The sequence below is a fragment of the Harpia harpyja genome, chromosome 2 (assembly GCF_026419915.1).
Source record: "Harpia harpyja isolate bHarHar1 chromosome 2, bHarHar1 primary haplotype, whole genome shotgun sequence".
In the NCBI taxonomy this organism is placed as follows: Eukaryota; Metazoa; Chordata; class Aves; order Accipitriformes; family Accipitridae; genus Harpia; species Harpia harpyja.
In genome coordinates this window covers 17,673,189-17,693,127 of record NC_068941.1, presented here as the reverse complement: position 1 = coordinate 17,693,127, position 19,939 = coordinate 17,673,189, and the positions used below count along the sequence as shown (strand labels likewise).

Below are 19,939 nucleotides of genomic sequence, written 5' to 3'. Positions count from 1 at the left end.
CTTTTATTTGGTGATGAACATTCCCTTGAGTACCGAAAAACATTTTACACCATCATGAAAGCAAATTCACACATAGCGAAACCTCTCAACTTTTTTTTTGCTTATTTGACATTTATATTGATTTATTTCTGCGACTGTTTGGATATGCAATAATTTTGATGATGTTACTTCATCGTTCATATACCAACAACAAAAAGGCAAAACCTTTTCTTAATAATTATCAAAAGTATTTTGAAAACAGTATGATAGTAAAACTTATAATAGATTTTTCCGTTGTTTTAATTCTTTAATTGCAACGTCTACACAATTCTGGCTGTGCTTCCGTGGGCATCTTGTTTCAAATCGTCACCTGAGCAAATTGTATTACAGATCACTTTTTCCCACCACTCCTAGGTTTATTATGTCGTCTGTGAATGGGGGTTTGGATACTGCTGCAGGTCCTTTCCCTGATGCACAGAGTGACCCTTCCCTTAGAGTGTTTTTCCTGTTCCAGAAAATTAAAACACGGTCACATTAATTCCTCCAAATAATTTCCTATCTCGCAATTTGCTTTTTATCCTCCTGGACCTATTCTTCTAGTAGCTTAGTTTAGTTCTACAGATTTAGCTGCTTGTCTTTCATAGGTTATATGCAAAATCCTTATTCCTGCCTGCTGCCTGGTATCTTTTTCTACCTCCCAGACTTCTTTTTCTGTCTTGTCTCCTGGCAGAAATACTCAAGCAAGCTGCTCCTTACTTTTTGGGGGAAGAGTAGCCCTGTTAAGGCCTCTTTCAACCCCTTTCCCAATTTTGAGATGCTGCATTTCCCCCTAGGCCCCTTGTTTCTGCTTCCCAAAGGAAAATGGGGCCAGATTGTGGCATGCTGGAGGCTGAGGGTTTTCCCTTGATTTTGATCTGCACTATTGGATCTAGCAAGGGAAGCAGAATGGCACCTTTCTTTGATGAAACGGGAGCTCTGTGGTAGTAGCTCCTTCCTCCAAAAAAAAAAAGGGTGCTGAAAATGCCTGTGGAGCAGGAAGCCCAGCTCCCTGGAGTGCTGGAAATTTTGCTGCAGCAAATTTTGCAGCCTGCCAGCAGCTGCTGCAGGGCATTCTCTGTCACCATGCCCTGTTCAGCGCCACCAGAGCTCCTGCAAGCCTGCCTTCGTGGACAGGCGTATGTGCTTAGCACTCTACCAAAATCCAGGACTGCCATCCAACTTGATAACCTTTTGAAACAGCAACATGTGACGCTTTGTCTGCAATGTCATGAGTTCATCACAGCGATTTCCTCGTGTATTTCAAAGGATGTGTTCACACAGTGTTGTCTGAAAAAAAACAAGGGAGGGGGTAAACTTTGCTTGAGGGGGTTGCTTTTTTTTTTTTCTTATATTGGCTGGAATGCTGTAAATGAGGAATGCATTGAAAAATCTTCCCTTGTGTTGGAGCTCGGTAGTCTGCTGGAAATTGTGATTAGTGATCTGCATTTAATGACCTAGAAGGCCAAGTCTGCCTCTGGAGTGTACAGCTGGCATGCAGTTGAGCTTTGCAGTTTAGCTGTTTTGGTGATTTTCTTCACGTAGAGAAAGTAAGTGAAATTCTCATTCCTGATTTGATCCCTTTATGCCACATAAAGGAGCTAAAATGGCATTAAAAGGTCCTTCCATCACTGCCATGAATGAGATAGTGGGGGAACGGCTCTGGATGTTGATGCAATATGGTGCCTTCTGCGTGGTCCAGGAGAGAAAGGCCAGATTGAAGGCAGAGGGGAGGACTGCTGGAGAGAGGAAAAGTACCTGCAGCCCAGAGACAGTGTTACTGTTTAGAGGGCCCCAAGGGCTGCCAAATTATGCTAATGGACCTTTCAGCCTTTGAGCCAGCCCTGGTCTGGCAGGAAATGTTGGTAGCTTAAGGCCATCCTTCTTCCTCTGTGGTGAGCTTTGCTTTAGGCATCTATAGAGGAGCAACACAGCATCTCAGACTGGGAACTTTTGCGTGCTGTTGCAGGGGGTTTCTGGTGTGGTGGAGATTATGCTGGAAATGGCAAGAACAGATATTAACGCTTATTTGAAAACAGTAATTTTCTCTTCATATAAATTTCCAAGGTTTGGTATTAAATAACATTTTTTCATAATTAGCTTGAATAGACTTAGTATGTTCGTATTATTATGAAGACACATTGTAGCTTATAATTTCATGTGGTCAGCCTAGTATTGCCAAGAATATACATTACTCCAATAAAAATGGACTTTTACCTGTTTCTAATTTGGACTTAGAGGCAAAATGTGCAAGTATTTTGTTAGGCAGTATGATCAGTAAGGAGGTGGAGGAAAATGAATTTATAAATCCAATTTAGTTTAAGTCCTATTTGCAGCATAGTACTCTCTATAGCTGAGTCACACTGCACAGTGGTGTGCTCTTTGTGCAGTAGATCTAATTTAAGCTCCAAGTGGAAGCAAAGGTAAACACAAAAACCAAACTATCAGAGATGCGTATGTGTTTGGTTCATGAGAAATAGAGTGATATGCAAAAGGGTCATAAGCATAGCTCAGGGCTGAAATGTGTGCAAATTGCTGAACTCATGGACATTTCTTTTCCACTTGTACATAATTATAATGTTTCATCACCTCATTTAAAAAAAAAAACCAAAAAACCACCAAACTTCTTCTAGTTGATTAGAAGAAATGTTGCCTTAGGAAACAAGGTCCTGTCTCCCATGGGTTGGAAAAGAACTTGACTCTCCTTTGCAGCTCTCCCCATCTATAGATGGGAGTGAAAGACCCCAGGCTGCCACCCAGCTCCTCCCAGTTACTGCAATAGGGGGTTTCTAAAGCAAATTTTGTAATTTGAAAGTTTGTGATTGTCTTCCTACTGTTACTGAAGATACTAATCTTTGTAGTGGAAAACTGGAAATCAGGAAGATTTTCCATGTTTCCTGCAGCACATTTTTGCACAATCCCCAATTAATCTACTGATCTTTTTTCTTTGGATTTTGGTTGGTTGGGGGTTTTTTTGTTAGATTCTTTCTCAATATTATTAAAATGTTCTTTCTTTTTTTTACTGTGTCAAAGTGTTACAGGTTTGTTTTGATGGCATATCTTCTACTTCCCAGTGTGCTAACATTTTTTTTTCTAAAAAAAATAATATTTTGATGTGTGGCAGCATGCCATGCTTTAAGCACATTTTAAAAAATATGTGTAATTCAGTGATACAAAATACACCTTTTCATGAATGCTCAACCAAATTAGTTTGGCAGTTGTATTGTTTACCTCTTTCTTTTGTTTGTTGAAAATTGGAGCGTTTTCCAAGCTCTTATTCTCTAATAATCTTTAGAAAATTATTCATTGAGTCAGCAAATAATTTACCTAATTATATTCTTTTCTCAATTTTTGTTTTGATTTTACAAGAAGCATCTGCAACCTGTAATTTCTGCAAAGCTGAAGTTGCCAAATATCACGTTAATTCACCCTCCTCATTTCTAGAAAGTATGTGTGTGCACTGCAGACAGACATATTCCTTCGGCAAGTAGGACTCCCAAAACTTTTTTGGGAGTCATAGTTTGTTTGTTGTTTTGGTTTTGTTGTGTTTTGTTGTTTTTGGGGTTTTTTTTTTTAACTCCAGCGCCATATGCTAGACTTAATTATTGGAAGACGTTCAGAGTGAGCAACTGCACTATGAAGGTATGCTGGCCCATTTTTGGTTTATGCTCTTTTCAAGATTCTGTAATTAATTTTCAGTTAATTATGAACCAGAATGACTTCATGAAATGTGAAGTTTCTTCCAGCATACGCTGTGATCAGATTTGTCGAGTCTCTCACTTCCGCACAAGACATTTTCATTTGACTCCCACCTCACGCTGCTGTTCCTTAGTCGCGTCTGTCCCCACGGCAGCACGGGGGTGGGGGGAGGTCGTGGTGAGACCCCCAAGTCCCACACTGGGGCTCAGCATGGTTTCTTATGCCACCACCAGCTGCATCCAGCAAGGCAGCTGAGGGCTCTCAGCAGTGCCTGGGATGCTGCGTTGCCACCAGCGTGGCACAGAGCCTCCTGGTTTCACTCCTGCTGCGTGCCACACTCTGTGCTGAAGCCTGGAGAAGGGAAATGTTTTAAATGGTGTGACTTGAGGGGACCCCCACACACACACCGCCCCTCGCTTTCGTTGGCAGGATAGTCCTTGCCCCTCTGATGTGACCTAGAGACCAGGCATCCCTCCCTCTTCTGCTGCGCGATCAGAGAAGATCTCTCTTCTGCCATGTGATGTGCCATACGTGCTTAGGGGACAAAAAAGTGTCGAGAGGTCTGTACCGTGTTGGACTGCAATCCTTTCCTGCCTCAGCTCCCATATAAAATACTGCTGAGACTTACCGGTACTGGTCCCCCACAACAGTGAGAAGCAGCTTGCTGAAGTACCCTTTGGATATCGAAGGGAAATAAAATAGATTTCACCTTGCAAATTACATAGTTCGTCGCTCTGTCTGCAGAGACTGCCTGTGAAATTTGAGTCTTGGGTTTGCATACATTTACATATGTAAGACACTTTATGCACAAGATGCTCTGTGTGATTTGTACTCTTCACTTGCAGATATCCTTATTTTTTGTACATTAAAATATTTCAATAATCTTAAAAATAGATTAAACGAGAGAATCAGTAATAAGATACAGTACTTCACCTTTTTGCCTGGCTTTCCATTTTCTGTTTAATAACTCATACTAGTGGGGATTTAAGACTGCGGTATTATTTTCAGTTACTGCAGCTTATATGGTTTATATTATCATTGTTCCTATCTTTTTGACAAAAAGCAATAGGGAGAAAAGGAACAGAAAAAACCACAAGTAGTAGAAAACTGAAAACTAAGGAAGACTTAAATACAGCAAAAATGTATCCTCTTGGTTTTCTTTAAAAATTTCTGCCAACTTTCTACTAACCAAGTTTTCATAAATTTAAAAGGAAAAAAACCCCTTTGTGTAAGAAACTAAAGCAATTTGGGGTACATGTATGGTTAACTTTTATTTTTCATTTAAACTTTAACTGCAAAGTATTTTGAAATGCTCATTACCTTTAACTTCATTTTTATTTGCATTTATTATGTAGCATTTTCTTCTGAGGGAATCTAGTAAATTTTGTTTTTAACTTGAACATTCAGCTGGGTTTGTGTCAGTTCTTTCAAGATACTTTTACCAATATACAGTGGTATATAAAAGTTATTTGTGGGTTTTGTGAAGCAAAACCTCACGTTGTCAATTTTTCTTGCATTTTAGCTGGACAACTTAGTTGTGGTACCTACCAGTGCCTAGGTTATCATTAGTATTGTTTCAAAGAACATTTGTGTTTTTCTAGGTGCGACTATTTCAGAAAACATTTGTGTTAGAAATCCATCAAGTTACGGGATTGTGTTAAAATCTGTGCTTTCTCTTAGCAGAGAAGTGAAGTACTGATTTACCTACTTTTATTTGCATGTACAGTGTATTGAGCCCAAGCAAGTAGTGTAACCTTAAGAGGTAGCCTGCAACCATGCTACCTGGTGCTGTGATTTTGTTAGGTCTCCCAAATTGTCTTGTGGATGTATTCATAAGAGGGATCAGAAGCAAAATTCTTGCTGCTGCTGGAGTTCATGTTGGTGACTCTTCAGAAGAGGACATCCTTCTGCCTGAGTAAGGATCAGTTGTTCTTAAGGTGCTGCTGTTATTGCACCACCACCCCACACCTCGTGAATATATATTTTTTAAAAAAAGAAAAAAAGAGTCAGTCCTGCTGTTTCAGAACTTGTAGGAACCAATTTGTTCAGCAATGAACTTTTCCTACTTCTGTGTCTGTCTCCCTCCATGTTGCAAGATGCTGCTGTTGCCCTACTCTCGATGTGAACCTCTAACTTTTCAACTTGAACCATCCTCAAGAATATTGAAGATAGCTATCAGAACAGTCAGTTGCCACAACTATTAAGAAACTGTTTGGGAATGATGATTAAAAATGCAAAATTTTGAAGAGGGCTGGTAACGTCAAAGTAATCTCTCAGGCATCGATTAAAAAATGGTATCGAAATCGTGTCCTTCTACTTCGCATTTTGCTGATGATTTTATTTCATATGTGAAGGCAGCTCAGGATGATGCACTGCAGGAGTCCTTTGAAAGCACACAGCTCGCATCCAGCAATCCTTGATCAAACTCCTGATCAGGTTCATGTTCTCAGTACTCGTTTGTTTTTTCACATTTTGCTGGTTTCAGCTCAGTCTTCTGACGAGCGCCCAGCTGCCATCCACGTTCATCTTTCCTCCAGGAACAGCCTTTCAGGCTTTTGGCACAGGTCTGCTGAACTCCAAGCTTCCCTGGTTTATCTGCTGGACGCTCCATCGTACCATTCACGGCATAATGCCCTTGGTTGCCGGCCTCACAAAGGAGCTGCAACTTTTCTGGGCTCCTGCTGGGAGTACATGTCCCAGCCTGCCTCGTGTCACGTGGCGGCACTGTACGTGCAGGCTCTATGGGGTTTTGTCTGATTTCAGCAGTATACAGCACTCACTGCACAGGCTCAGAGGTTGCTCTTTCCTGAGCAGTTCATATTCTATACGTGCTGTCTTGCTTTGGTTCAAAACACAAAACGGACAGGGGCAATCACAGCTTTCTGAGAGGAAGGTTTAGGTCCTTCCAGAACAGGTGCAAAGAAATCTCCCACTGTTGTGCTGTTGTTAGGCGATACGACTGAAGCACAGCAGTGGCTCTTGCTTGGACGCCTTCTGGCATTCACTAGCATTCACTGGCTGGCTTGCATGGATCCCCTGTGCAGTGCCCATGAGCTTTCAAGCTTTTCTGTCTGTTGTCAGGGCTCCAGCTTTCACCTCCAGAATGCTCCCAGGGTAGATGACGTTTGTGGCCTCTTGACTCCATAAGACTGAGGCTGACCCCCCTTTTTCCCCTGTGCCCTGGTACACTATTTCTCTCTCTTGTAGGGAGTTTAAATTTAACAACCTATTTTCCTGAGGATCCTGAAATGAATTGCTGTTTATCTTTGTTGCTCATACAGATGCATAAAAGCAAGCAAGCCCGTAACACCTCTGTTCATGGCTTTCTCATCGTGCTGGAGCAGACCAGAGTGCTTCAGCATTTCCGAAATTCGTTATGTACAGCTCTTGGTGATGTTTTGTTTTTTTCCTGAGTCACCAAACTATCATGCTTCCTTCCACAGTGCTCTAAGTCCATATCCTTTTTACTCTTCCCCACAGTAAAAGTGTAGTCCCTGCTATGAAAGCACGCCTGTGTCTCCTGTTCCTCTTTCCAGAGCTGCTGGTTATCACCAGAGCCCTTCTGAAACCTCCTGCTGTGGTCTGTGGTGGTGTGTTTCCATTACTCACTTCCCCATCGCTGTGAGAAGCTGTAGGAGCAGGAGGAACTTGTCCTTTTTAGTTTCCGCCGAGCCATTGCTTCAGAGAGTTTCCACCTGAGTAAGAGGGCGTGAATATTTAACTTGCAATGCCTAACACAACCTTGGCCAAAGTATGGTGGGCTCACTATGCTGAATAGTGTTTTTTGTTAAAACCCTCATTAGTTGCCTGCAAGTGTGCTGTGGAGCAGTCTGGAAGAGCCTGGAGTAGAGCAATGAGAGTGATCAGCAGTCTTTAAAACTTGACTGGTGGGGACAGATTGAATTATTTGCCAAAAAAAAAGGCTAGAGGGAAAGCTGAAGAGAGGCGCAACAAGTGTTGCTTTAGCAACAAGTGTTGGTAGAGAGAAAAAGGAGATGATCTGCTTTCTGTGTCTGTGAGAAGCAGGACAAGAAGTAATGAGCAGCAAGGAAGGTGCAAGTGAGGAAATGGAAAAGTATCTGTTTCCATAAGGCCAGGGAAGCACTCAAATAGATGGTCTGGGGAAGATGTGGAGTCTGTCACTGGGCATCTTAAAGATCAGGTAAGACAACCATTTTTCAGAAGTGATGAGGGTACAGTTGGCTCTGGTCTGAGCAAGAGGATGGATTGTGCAACTGTCCCAAGTCTCTTCCAGACTGTGATTAATATTAGGTAAGTGGAGTTAAGCTGGATAATTTGTGCGCAAATAAAAAAACAATGTGAAAATGTTACTTCCGGGTACAAAAAGACTTTTTCAATTTTGACATCACTGATCTTCATTGAATGAGCTATTCTGTATCTCTGTCCTCTGTGTGACAGTAAGTTTTGAAGAAGCAGTGATGCTAAGACTATGCAAGTCATGTGCTCTTTCTTCTGACATTGTGTTGCTTTTTTGATTGTCTGCTACTTTGACACTTAACAGGTTTTAAATTGACTCTAGAGCTGTGGTTTACTCCAATAATGTCACAAGGAAAATTTATTCAATCACAGATTGTGCCTTAGCATGTGAATCTGTTGTTCTTTCCCTTTGTCCTCTCATATGTACTTTGCTTCAGAATTACCTTAGTAACTTGTATTTTGTTTTGAATCTTGTTTCCTGCTTTTTTCCCCCCACCAATTCCCAAGTGCATGCCTTTCCATTTTTAGTATCTGTGTTTTGCTAAAATAAGAGTGAGAAGTGGTAAGGATACCTGGCTCAAAAAGCAGACTTTGGAGTTCGATGTTAGTAGAAGGAACAATCCACAGCAGGTTATGAAGGAAACGTTGAACACATTTAAACCTTAGAAATACACAACAGGCAAAAAGGCGGTATTTAACAGAGGAAGGCAAGATGAAGGCACCAGTTGAAGCATTCCTGAGCCACCCAGTATCACACATCTTCCTGCAAATTGGTGCTGGTGATTTGTGTACTTTTGTGGTTCTCTGCCATCAGTTTTCCCATTTCCTCCAGTGCTGTAACGTTTTAGTAATGGAAATCATCTTCCCTGCAGAAGGTGCAAGAGAGGGAAGACTGTAGAATCTGAGCTTGCAAGACCAGGCTACCCCGAATGGAGAGTAAGGGGATTTGTCAGTAGGGAGTAGAGAAGATACTGATGTGGGGCAACTCTCCTGCCCTCAAAACCATGCAGTTGTCATACTGGAAAGGAAATGCCGAGGAAACTTGCGTGTGGCTTCTTGGTCTATCTGCACATGGACCAGGCACATTCAGGCATGTCATTTAGAAATCTTCTAGAGAGGCGTGTGTCAATTTTAGTCATTACTGGCATTTCATACACAACTTCTTCAACTTCAGGAGAATTTAGAAATGTGCCACGCTGTCAGTCACAGATACTTGGTTTCACGATTCAGATCATACATATGGGTAGTATCGCAGAGTTGCATTTTCCCTGGAAAGGTGGTTAATATCACATACAGGGTGTTTTGCTAATGTTCAGGGTGATTTATTAAAGCAGGAGATTAACATGATTATATTTTTTTTTTTTTTTAATGACTAATCATGAACTGGATGGTGAAAAATATGGCTGAGACAACTGCAGAAGATAAACAGCCAGCTTGTATTTCACAGATAGCGTTGCTGTTCCGGGAAGCAGAGTAGGTGATTTCTAGAAGATGAGGGACAGACCAGCAGCGTTCAATGTATTAGAAATAAGGTCATCTGAGAGAAATCTGAGTTGATAAAAACTGCAGATATGGAAGTCGTACAGGTGAGGGAGATGAAGAATCTCCAAATTTTTGTTACTTAGGAAAAATACAAGTGGGGATGTGATGTGTTATGACATAACCAGAAAGACCACAGAGGGAAGTGCAGCACTTACCAAGCTGAGTTCCAGTAATAGCAGTGCAAGAACAAAAATGAAGCATTTAAAGCATGGCACACTCTTTAGCATGGAGTGGAAGCATGAGCACTCAAGATACGGGATGAGAGGTGCTACGGCAGAGTTTGCTTATCGATGCTTTTGAAAAACTCTGAAAAGCTGGTTGAGTACCTGTGTCTCTAATGTAAATACAAAGAGGAAATGTCACATGCCATAAATGTCTACAGGACTGCATCAGGGGCAATCAAGGTGGCTTAGTGTTATGATCAGGATGAAGGGCACATAAATCATGAACAGACTTAGCATTGGGTATCAACCCAAATAAAAGCAAGAGAGAAGACTTGGATGAGGAACGCCTGCAGAAGGTTGGACGGGAATGGGTGTCTTGGGAGTAAGGTTGTCGCTTGGCACAAGGCAGAGACCAGTGATCATAGCCAAGAGCATTCAGTCTGGTACAGTGGAAGATTTCAAAATCTGTTCTGCAAAGTTTCCCTAACTTTGTTTTTAACCAAAATATTACTGATGCTAACAGTTCAAGCTGCTGATGTTTCATTACTAGAGGTGTCTTAGAGTTGTAGGTGACAAATACTGGAACGGTAGCTGACCTACTGGTCGCATTCATTGTTGGTATTTTACTGCTAGTCTTTGAATCTATTTGATGAATAGTCAAAACTACTGATGCATTTAGTAGACAACGCTTAGCTCAAAAATCATTGAATTTGCCATACGTTTGAAGAATGAATAAATAATCAGTAAAATATGAGTTTTGGGAGCATCTGAAGAGGACTGATTGAGATTGGCTTTCATCAACATTATAATTTTCTTTTGTAAGCTGTTTTTAAAGCTTTGTTTATTGGATGATTTAAATATTTAGTAAATACATTTCTTTTGAAATTAATGAAGAAGTACAAGAGGCAGTTTTATATACCAAAAAATGTTAGCTGTGAGACTGTATTATGTCAGTTTGGGATTTTATATGAAATATATGTGGGGGAAATTTTCATACTTTAGCCATTTCTCATTAAAAAGGTTTATCAAAACCAGCTTGATTTGATTTTAACAGGAAACCACTAATTGGCATTTGGTAAAAGTTGTTCCCACACGGGGAGGAGTACCCCTATGAAACTGTTATTTTTCAATTAATTATCACTTTGAGGATTGCTGAGAAACAAGCAAATGTGTTAGACATTTTCCCTGACAACCTAAATATTCCTGTAAAATGCACTTTGGAACTCAGCTTTCTTTTGTCACTTTTGTCCTCTATCACTTCACAAATGTGTAGCCTGAAGCTCGGCGTGGCTAAAAAAGGGATTAATTCCCTCTGTCTTACCCAAACCCTCCCCAGTGCCTTCCCTTCTTGACTGCTGTGGACATCACTGTCCCATTCATCAGGTGAGTAAGTAACCTGAGTTTCATCACTGAGTGAGACCTCAAAATATGCAAGATTTGATCTGGGCTTTCACCTTAGTTTTTTGGAGGCAACTGTGATGGCTTCTGTGCCGTCTTTGCAAGGCTGCTTCTTTTATCGGTGCTACAAAGGCCATCCCTGCAAGCAGATCTCTGTGGCTATGGATACACATTCCTGAATCCTGCATGCAAAAGCCAGCGCACAGCAGAGGAACCCTGTCTGTTCCATGAGATGTGTGCAAGCGCTGTCATGAGGTGCCACCTCCCAGTAGGTGTATTTCACTGCTCAATATCTCTAGCCATAAGTATAATCAGGAGGAAATGCAGAATTCTCATTACAATGTGATAAGATTTCTCATTAAGTGACGTGTAATTACTTGAAATAGCATTCTGCAAAAGTAGCTGTGAGTGGTTTGCTGTTGCACTGGAAGGGCATCTGAAGTAGGGTCCTGTTGAGGGTCAGTTCTGGGTCTACAATTTTACAAATTACTTGCATAACAACGTAGAGAATAAATACGTAAATCTACAGATTTGGAAATTCTCCTCTGTGGCCAGAATCAGAATTCAAAAGCATCTTCAGTTTGAGTGTCTGAAACCAACATGGTGGCTTTTTCAGTAAAGTGCAGAGGGTTATGTCGAGAAGTGCAAGTTGAGGTGTGCAAGAATGAAATACCTGAGAGCAGCTGTTTAGAGACGACAGTGAAGAAAGAGGCATGGTTGCATGATGCTTGTATGTTAAATTTAGAGTCAGCGATGTAAAATTGTTGCAAAAATAGGCAAGTCTTGTTTGATACTAAAGCATTATTCTGTTCTTGTCAGAGCTGGCAAGTGTGGGCCTGATGATTGTGTCTGGTTTTCAGCACTGCTGGTCAGGGTGGTGGGGATGGGGCAACCTTATGAAATTGTCACCTATGTTCCTGTGCCAGTTGGTAGGATTAGCGGTACCAGTGTCCTTCCTGCTGGACACGTCTCTCATCTCTTCTTGAAGATCTCCAGTGTAGAAGTCTCTGCTGTGTCCTTCAATAACCTATTCCAGTTTTTCACAGACCTTTACATTTAGAAAGGTTTCCTTAACATCTAAACTGAATCTTCCTTTCTGAAATTTCATATCATGTGCCTGAAGAAAGGTGTATACAGACTACAGACCACCCAAGGAAGAACAAGGATAATAAGAAGCTTAGAAAAAAACCATAAATCTGTAAGGAAGAGTTGAAGAAACTCAATTTATTTTAGTGTAGAAGAGAGAAACATATTAAGGCGGCCATGATACCAGTCTTTCAATACAAAAAGTGGTGTAAAGGAGGGGACAGGAATTATAAGTTGTTCTTTATGGCCACTGGGGGAATGATGAAGAGAAATCAACTTTACTGCAGAAAAAATGATGTGATATCAGAGATGTTGGGGAAAACTGAGTGCATAGATGTTGGAGGAAGATGGGGGATATTGCGGAATTCCCTTTATTGGAGATTAATAACATACTGGTTTGGGCAAAGTATAGTTGATCCTGCTCAAAGCAAGAGGATAAACTGCTTCACTTATATTGTTTCTGTGCTTTACAATGCTGTACTGGAGCAGCATTGCACTGCATTGTATATTAGAACCTGTTCCAAACAAAACAAAATGCAAACGCTTCTGAAATTATTGTATAAGTAAGCAAAGTAATAAGCAGGAAATATTTACCTAGTTACAGTCAGTTTTATCAGTAGTTTAAATCCAACTAGAATAAAGAACCAAAATATGTTTAAATGAACACAATGAAAATAGTGTACAATTATGTAGATTAAAATGTGCATTAGAAGCTCTTTCTTTCATCTGTGCTGTACCTCCCTTTTTGGTATACTGAATGTGAAGCAAGAACAAGAATTACATTTATGTATGTGCCTGGATCTTTGCAGGGTCTGACCGAAGGCAAATAAAATGTGACATACCCATAGATCAGACTTCATGCAGGTTTATTCCTTGTCTTTAAGCTGTCCAATCCTGTCACATTAAAGTGTTACTTATTAATTACTAAGCAGTTGTGAATGATGTTGGCAATGCCAAACTATGTCATTATTTCAGTTATGCCTACCATTTCATTCTACTGAATTCAATCATTGGCTTTGAGCTTATTCTCCAGTAAAAGCTTGCTTCTGCTGGTGGAGGATAAGAAATGAGGAAATTTTCATTGCTTTGTTAATTAAACTGTACTGATTCCTCAGGCTCATGGCAAGTGCTACTGTTTTCTATCACTTTCTATGTACTCTGTGTCACAGCTCTCAGAAACAGATTTTAAAATTTATTTTGCTATGTGGAGGCAGGACCTTTATATTCTTCCTCACCGCCTGCAGTCTTCCTTTCTTTTTATATTCAGACAAATGACTTGGTCTCTTCAGCATATCCCAAATGCCCCTGCAGAAATCACCCTTGAAAGGCCACTGCTTTGCAAGAGCAAAGTCTTCTTGGTAGTGTGTCTTAAATGATAAAGTAATCTTTATCTCTCCTTTTAAGTCCCTGTACAACTTGTCCCCTGCATCAGTAGTTGCTTTTCATTTGCTTTCTCCGCTTGGTCTGTCCAGTCAAACCAGTGACTCATCCACTTGTCCGCGTGTCTCCTGGATTTGTACCTGGCCCTTCCTCTTACGCATGGGACAACACTTCGGGTCACATTTAGAGGTTCTTCATCTACCGCAGCTCTACCTGAAAAGTAGTGGTTTGCTTCCCAAAGTGGGTAGTTGGTTTATGGAAGCTTTAGTGTCCTGTCTTCCTTGTTCCCTTCTTTGTTTCCTGAAGAATAAAGGGTGCATGCCTGAATGCACTGTGTAGAGCGAATGGGATGATGCTGTAAGATCTCGTTTGCATTACTGCTTTTCACTTTATTCCATGCATTTGCGTGCATATGTGTGTGTGTATATATAAAACGTCTGTATTATTATCTAGAAATTTCTCAGCAAAATCTCATACCCATTGTGCTAGACACTTAAGTGAAAAAATGTCTGTACCAAGATAGCTCAAAATTTTCATATATGTCAAGATACAACAGATTTGGGGGAAGGGAAACACTATTTGTGGTAGCAGTAAAATAGCTAATGAGAACAGATGTCAGCTCACTGAAGTAAGCGAAGCAAAGGCACCAGGCAAACATGATGAAAAGATTCAGAGGAGGAAAAAGTGGCATTTTGATGGAACATTTATCTATACAAAGGTGGAAGCAAGCAACAAAGTGTGTATGCTTGGTGAGGGCTCAGAGGAGAGTCTACCGAAAGCCTGTTAGGGCTGCCGCAAGGGGAGAATATGAAGCTTGATCCTTTGGTGACTGGTGCAGCAAGGTGCCGTAGGCTGCTTTTGGGGAGGAGAGGCAGGCAGCAGTGGAGGGGTGTGCAGGAAAGCCGTCAAGCATTTGGCGTGGGGTGGAAGGGAGAAAGCTGACGGCTGTTGAGGTTGGGAAGGAGGTGGTCGTTGCAGCTCAGATGCAGGGCTCGAGCAGTGAGGTTGGGACATGGATGGAGGAGCTCAAGTATTTGAAATGCAGGTGTACACTGGCACGGCGTACAAAGCCGGCACAGTTAAAGGTGGTTGGAGTATGTTTTGCAGCATATTGTTGGCCCTCAGGCTGCCTAGATCACTGGTAGTACTGTACATACTTTAGAATAATCCCAAATTATACCTTGTGTGAAGTGCATATCATGATTTTTTTTCCCTTTCTTACATGTATTTACTCAAATCGCCACTTTCTCTTATTCTCCTTTACCTCTTTTTTAAACCTCCGTTGCTTTCTGTGTTCTGTGCTGTGTCCATTTCGGTTTCCCCTTCCGCTGATGTTCTCTGCTTTACACTAGAGGTAACATATGTTCTTATAATGTGGTTTTGATATCACTTACTGATTTAAGTATGTTCTGCAACATGGATAGAATAAAGATCTGTTGGGTCAGGATCGGTTTGGTCCTGGCTCTGGCAGAGCTTTACATACGTGATAAATAAAGCTCTTAGTCATCTGTATCATGTCTTTAGCTATGCAGATAATAATTGGGTTTTGATAGGCAGCAAGACAGGCACCGAATATCATATTGTTTTAAAAAATCTGATTACAGGGGGTTATCATTGGAAGTCTTGTAATTCACTCTACATAGAACTATGGGTAATTTTCTAAACTTCAGATTTCGCTTTAGAGCACTGGATGCCAGCATGAATTTGCAGAGCATTTTAGATTGTTCATTTCCTAAATTTCAACACTGGTACAATTCTGCGAACAAGATATTACTCTGTTATAAAACTGCTGAGTTAAATCATAATATTTATGGGTTCTTTTATCACTATTGATAGCATTTTGTTCTTTGGCATTTTTTGATCCCATTTTTCTAACAATAATGCTGATGAAAATTTTGAATTTTGAGCCTGTGAAAAATAGTTATCAGTTATCAGATGTGTGGCTGTATGGAGTCCATAACTTAATTTGTGTATATTCCCTGGGGACAAAGGGAGTATAGATTAGCCCCCTCTAGACCCAACTTGTCTAGCATGTGTAAGTTTACTATGGTATTTTTAAAAAAGGCGTGTAGTAGCTTAACTGTCTCATAACTACCCTAAAACCTCAAACTTAACCTTTAAAAATGGGGAATTCCATAGATTTGTAGCTGATGTTCACATTATTTTGTATTCAGAAAACAATTTACAGTAGGGTCACGTCCAGTTAATGTCCTGTTATTTGACCTAGAGTGGCATTCACTGTTGCAGATGACCAGAAGCCTATTCAGTGTTTTATACATGGCACGAAAACTCCCGATCCTGAAATTGCAGGCCTCCCTGTTTCAGCTTTGTGATAGGAGTCTTACAGATGAAGGGTCAATACTAAGGAATCGGTTATCCAAATCCGAATTCATGCCAGTCTCCTGCCAATAGCTGTTTTCAAATGATTAAGTCCCATCTTTTTGCTAGCTCATAAGGCTGAGGCTGTAGTAAGGGTGGAAAGATATTAATTTGCCTTACAGTCTTAACAGTGCTCAAGACTTTGCTAAACTGGTTTTAATATGGCATCTCAGCTTTTCTCAATGCCTCTGCAGCAATAGCATCGTCCCTTTCTAGCCAGGTGGGACTGGCATTGAGGGTGATAAACAACCAAGCTGGTGTTTGCGAGCTGCTCTCCTCTTTCAAGCACGTGGAACAACGTGTGGCTTTGCAAAATTTGCAGGCTTTTCTTTGAACATGTTGGATACAGGCCTGCTCAAATTAAATCAAATTAAAAGGTAAAACTTTGCCTATTAGTTCCAGAGGAACAGGGACTGCTATTTGTGGTCAGAGTTGTAGTTTATTTATTCCTCTGTTATACTGTAATTTATTGTTAGAGCTACAGAGGAGGTCTGTTGGACATGCCTTTATAAAGTCCAACTTTACGTGACTTTCCAGTTGCATCACATTCTTTTTCATTATTTTTATTGCAATGTACAAGACCTTCTAAAATACTTATTCAACAAAAGTCATGTCAGAAATTTGAGGTGTTAACCTCAGGTATATCTGCAGTGGTTCTTTCACTACTGTTTGTTTTTCTTCAACTATTACTCTATCTCAGATGATTTAAAAATACAAGGATTATAATAAAATATGCTGGCTGCAATAACACTTAACAGGAGGGGCAAGAATTCCTGCCATTAGAGATAATATGCAGTCACTGCCTGTGCAGCCATTTGGATGAAGTCTTGTCCTAACCCCAGATAGGCTTCAGACTTCAGCTTTGCCATGTGAAACGCCCCATGCATGCCCCATCCCCTGTCTGAATGGAGAGCCTGTGACTCCGTGAACATTTCCACGTGGCAGTCCTGATGAGCATGGCTTATACCCACCAATTCAGAGGTGGCTTTGTCGTTCCTATAGTTGGTATTGGAGTTCGAGAGTAAATGTGAAAAACAGCGTCAAAAGACCGACTTGGAGTATGTACTGCTCAGAGTTTGTATTTAATCTTTAGTTGTTGGTTTCTGTGGGAGTTACCAAACCAGTTGAGCTACAGCACTGGCATGAAGCCAAATGAAAAATACAGTTTTCTTCACTGTAAACATGACTGTCAAGCAGTAATGTTTTTCTCAGCTTTATTTTAACGGCATTATAATGGAAGAAAATGAAACTAAAACACGTTTTTATGCCAGTATTATACAGGGAAGAATGTTATTTCTTTTTTCTTTTAATGAAAAACTCTTAAAGAATAGAACATACAAAATTACGTCTTAATAAATATGTCATCAGTTATCTCTGTTGCTAGATACTTGATGGAGTTGGTAAACCAATACATTTCTTATTCTGGTGTGCTTATAGTGAGAATGCTTTTTTTTTTTTTGCCTTTGCAAACATGAAAGATATGTAAAGTTCTTTATTTTCAGTCCTGTTTTGATAACAGAAAAAAAAATAGTGCCTGATAAAACTTAATAATAACAGCAAACACTAATCCCCATCCACTCCTTCAGGTTTATTTTTAAACTCTCTTTTCCTTGGCCAACAGCTCTGTTAACTCATCATCAGGTATTCTGCTGAACTTGGCCATCCTTGCTTTCCTTTTGGGATTTACTTTGTTGAAAAATGTGTAAGTTCAGCTTTGCTGCTCTAAGATAAATGCAAACCATATTTAATGCTCACAGTGATTTCACCAGGACATCGTCATGGAGGTGCGACTGCACCAAATGGGGAACAACAGCATTTCCCCTTACTTTTCAGAATTAAATTTATCAGAGTTATCTGCTTTGCCTCTAACTCCCCCTATTTTATTTTGCAGATTGAGTAAAAAGCTTGTCTAACAAAATGCCTGATCAGCTGCTGCTTTGTAAAATGGCTTTTTGGGTACTAGGAATGGAAATTGCATCTTGAAGAACAGATGTCAGCATCCATGTAACTTGATGCACTGGAGGAGGAAAAATCCTTCAGTTTTGCTTTATTGTTTGAATGAGCTTTTTTTAAGAGTTTCGTAATAGAAAAGTAAGAAGTAGGGTTGGAAGGGACTTTTATAAGGGTCTTCTTGTCTGTCCTGTCTCTTGAGACAGAATCAGTTGCAGTGAAACCTTTCCTGACATATACTTGTCTCGCCTCTTCCTTATAACTTCAAATGACAGCAATTCCTGTGTTTCCCTATGTAATCTGTGCTAATGCTTCAGGTAATTAAGAAGTCTTTGTTAAGTATATGTGCATAGTTGAACAACAGAATTTTAAACTAAATTTTATTAGGACTGGCACATTTTTATTTGCATATCTAATCCTTTTATTAAAAAATTCAACCCGCCTCACTTGGTCTGGATGTTGGCAGGCATAAAGAAATTAAGAAATTGTTGAAAGCAGACGTACATGCTGTAGGTGAATTAATGAAATGGTGTCCAGCTCTCTGAAGGAAAAGTGATGAAAGTTACACAAAGATCTCTGAAGTTCTCTGTAGAGCAACGCTGATGCTGAAATGAGCCAGGAAGATCCAACTGCTGTTCAGATTTTGCGCTTACTGCTCGGTGCAGTACGTGCTGCAGTAGTAATGAATTGTATTCAGGTTTTGAAAATGGTAGTCAAGGAGCAGCTGTTTGACTGAGCACCTTCAGGATCTTGCGTATGAGTGGTACCATTGCTGTTTTCTATAGCAATAATGTCCCATGTTTACCCTAACAAATAAGCTTTTCTTTTGGATCTTGGGATGAGCCAGCTCCTCAGAGTTCAAGGTACTGTCCCAGCAAGGAAATGTTGAAAACAACAGGCTATTGTTGCACTTGGGCGTGCATTGTCCTGGACCCTGGGCGTCTGTATCCTGCCTCGCAGGCGCTACGCGCCGAGTCGCAGCCGCTGGCTCTGGGCAGGCAGCCCCAATTTCAAGGAAACAGTAAAACACTAATGACTGCTGTTGCCAGCGATGGTCTCAGGGCAACAGCAGCTCTACTGTTGAGGAGGGTTTTCTAAAACATTGGGTTTGAGGAGTTTGTAGAAGAGTAATGAGGTAGTTCTGTGGATCTTTGTGGGGAGTTTTCTGCAGCATAATAAGAGGAGTAGGAAGAAGCACATAAGAGCAAGCTTTGAAAATTTCCAAGGAGGCAGTAGCATGGCATGCTGAGCTGGAATGGAAGTGAACATTTTGATAATGGAGAAGAGAGGAGGGGTGAGGTGGAAGTTGGCCGCAAAGGATCCTGAAACTGCAGAAAAGGCACTATATTTATGGAAAAATAGGGAGGGGAATTGGTGACAGGGGAAAACATTCGAGGAGATGGACTTGGGACAGGGCATGGACTAAGAAGGGTGTTTGCAGTAGTATTCTAAGCAGGAGTGAGATAGACTTGTATTTACTGATGCCAGTAAAAGGGATGTTGCAATAATCAAGAGACGGGAAGATAAAAGTCCAGACAAGGGTTTTAGCTGTGTACAGATAGATAAGAAAGACTATATATATTTGAGAGAAGTTACTCTGAAAGACCTGTGAACATTTAAATTTAGTTCATTATTTATTGATTTTAAAGATTATTTTACTTATGTTTTCCTATCACAAAAAGGGGAGTGATCAGCTTTTGGTTTGTTTTTGTGTGCGCGTTTAACTTAATTGTCTTGCTTTTTATTTCCCATTCTTTCCTCATGCTACAAAATTATTTTGCTGGGGCAGGAGCAGGGCTTTCTGCCTGCTTACATATCTGTGCTTCACGTGGCAAAGTGGGAAACAACCCACAGAGAATGGCTGGCATCTCTGCAAAGAGTGGAAGCACACTAGCTTTGCTGTCTTCTAAGAATACTTAGTAAAGAAAAATAGGGAGGGTAGCATTAAAGAAAAAAAGAAAAGGAAAAGAAAAGGGAAGGTAAATCATTAGAGAAATGTTGATAGCAGTGAGAAAGGTGTTACACAAGGCTCAGTGTTTTTTCTTTAACTGGGTAAAGATTTTGAACATTATTTCAAAACTACTCAAGAGACGGGGACGAAGCTCTTA

The 19,939-nt window shown here is 40.5% G+C and overlaps 1 protein-coding gene across 3 annotated transcripts in view; it reads left to right on the top strand.

Annotated features, from left to right (window-relative positions):
- NR3C2 (nuclear receptor subfamily 3 group C member 2) overlaps positions 1–19,939 on the top strand; it is a 218,266-nt gene that overhangs the window by 158,614 nt on the left and 39,713 nt on the right. The window lies entirely within an intron of this gene.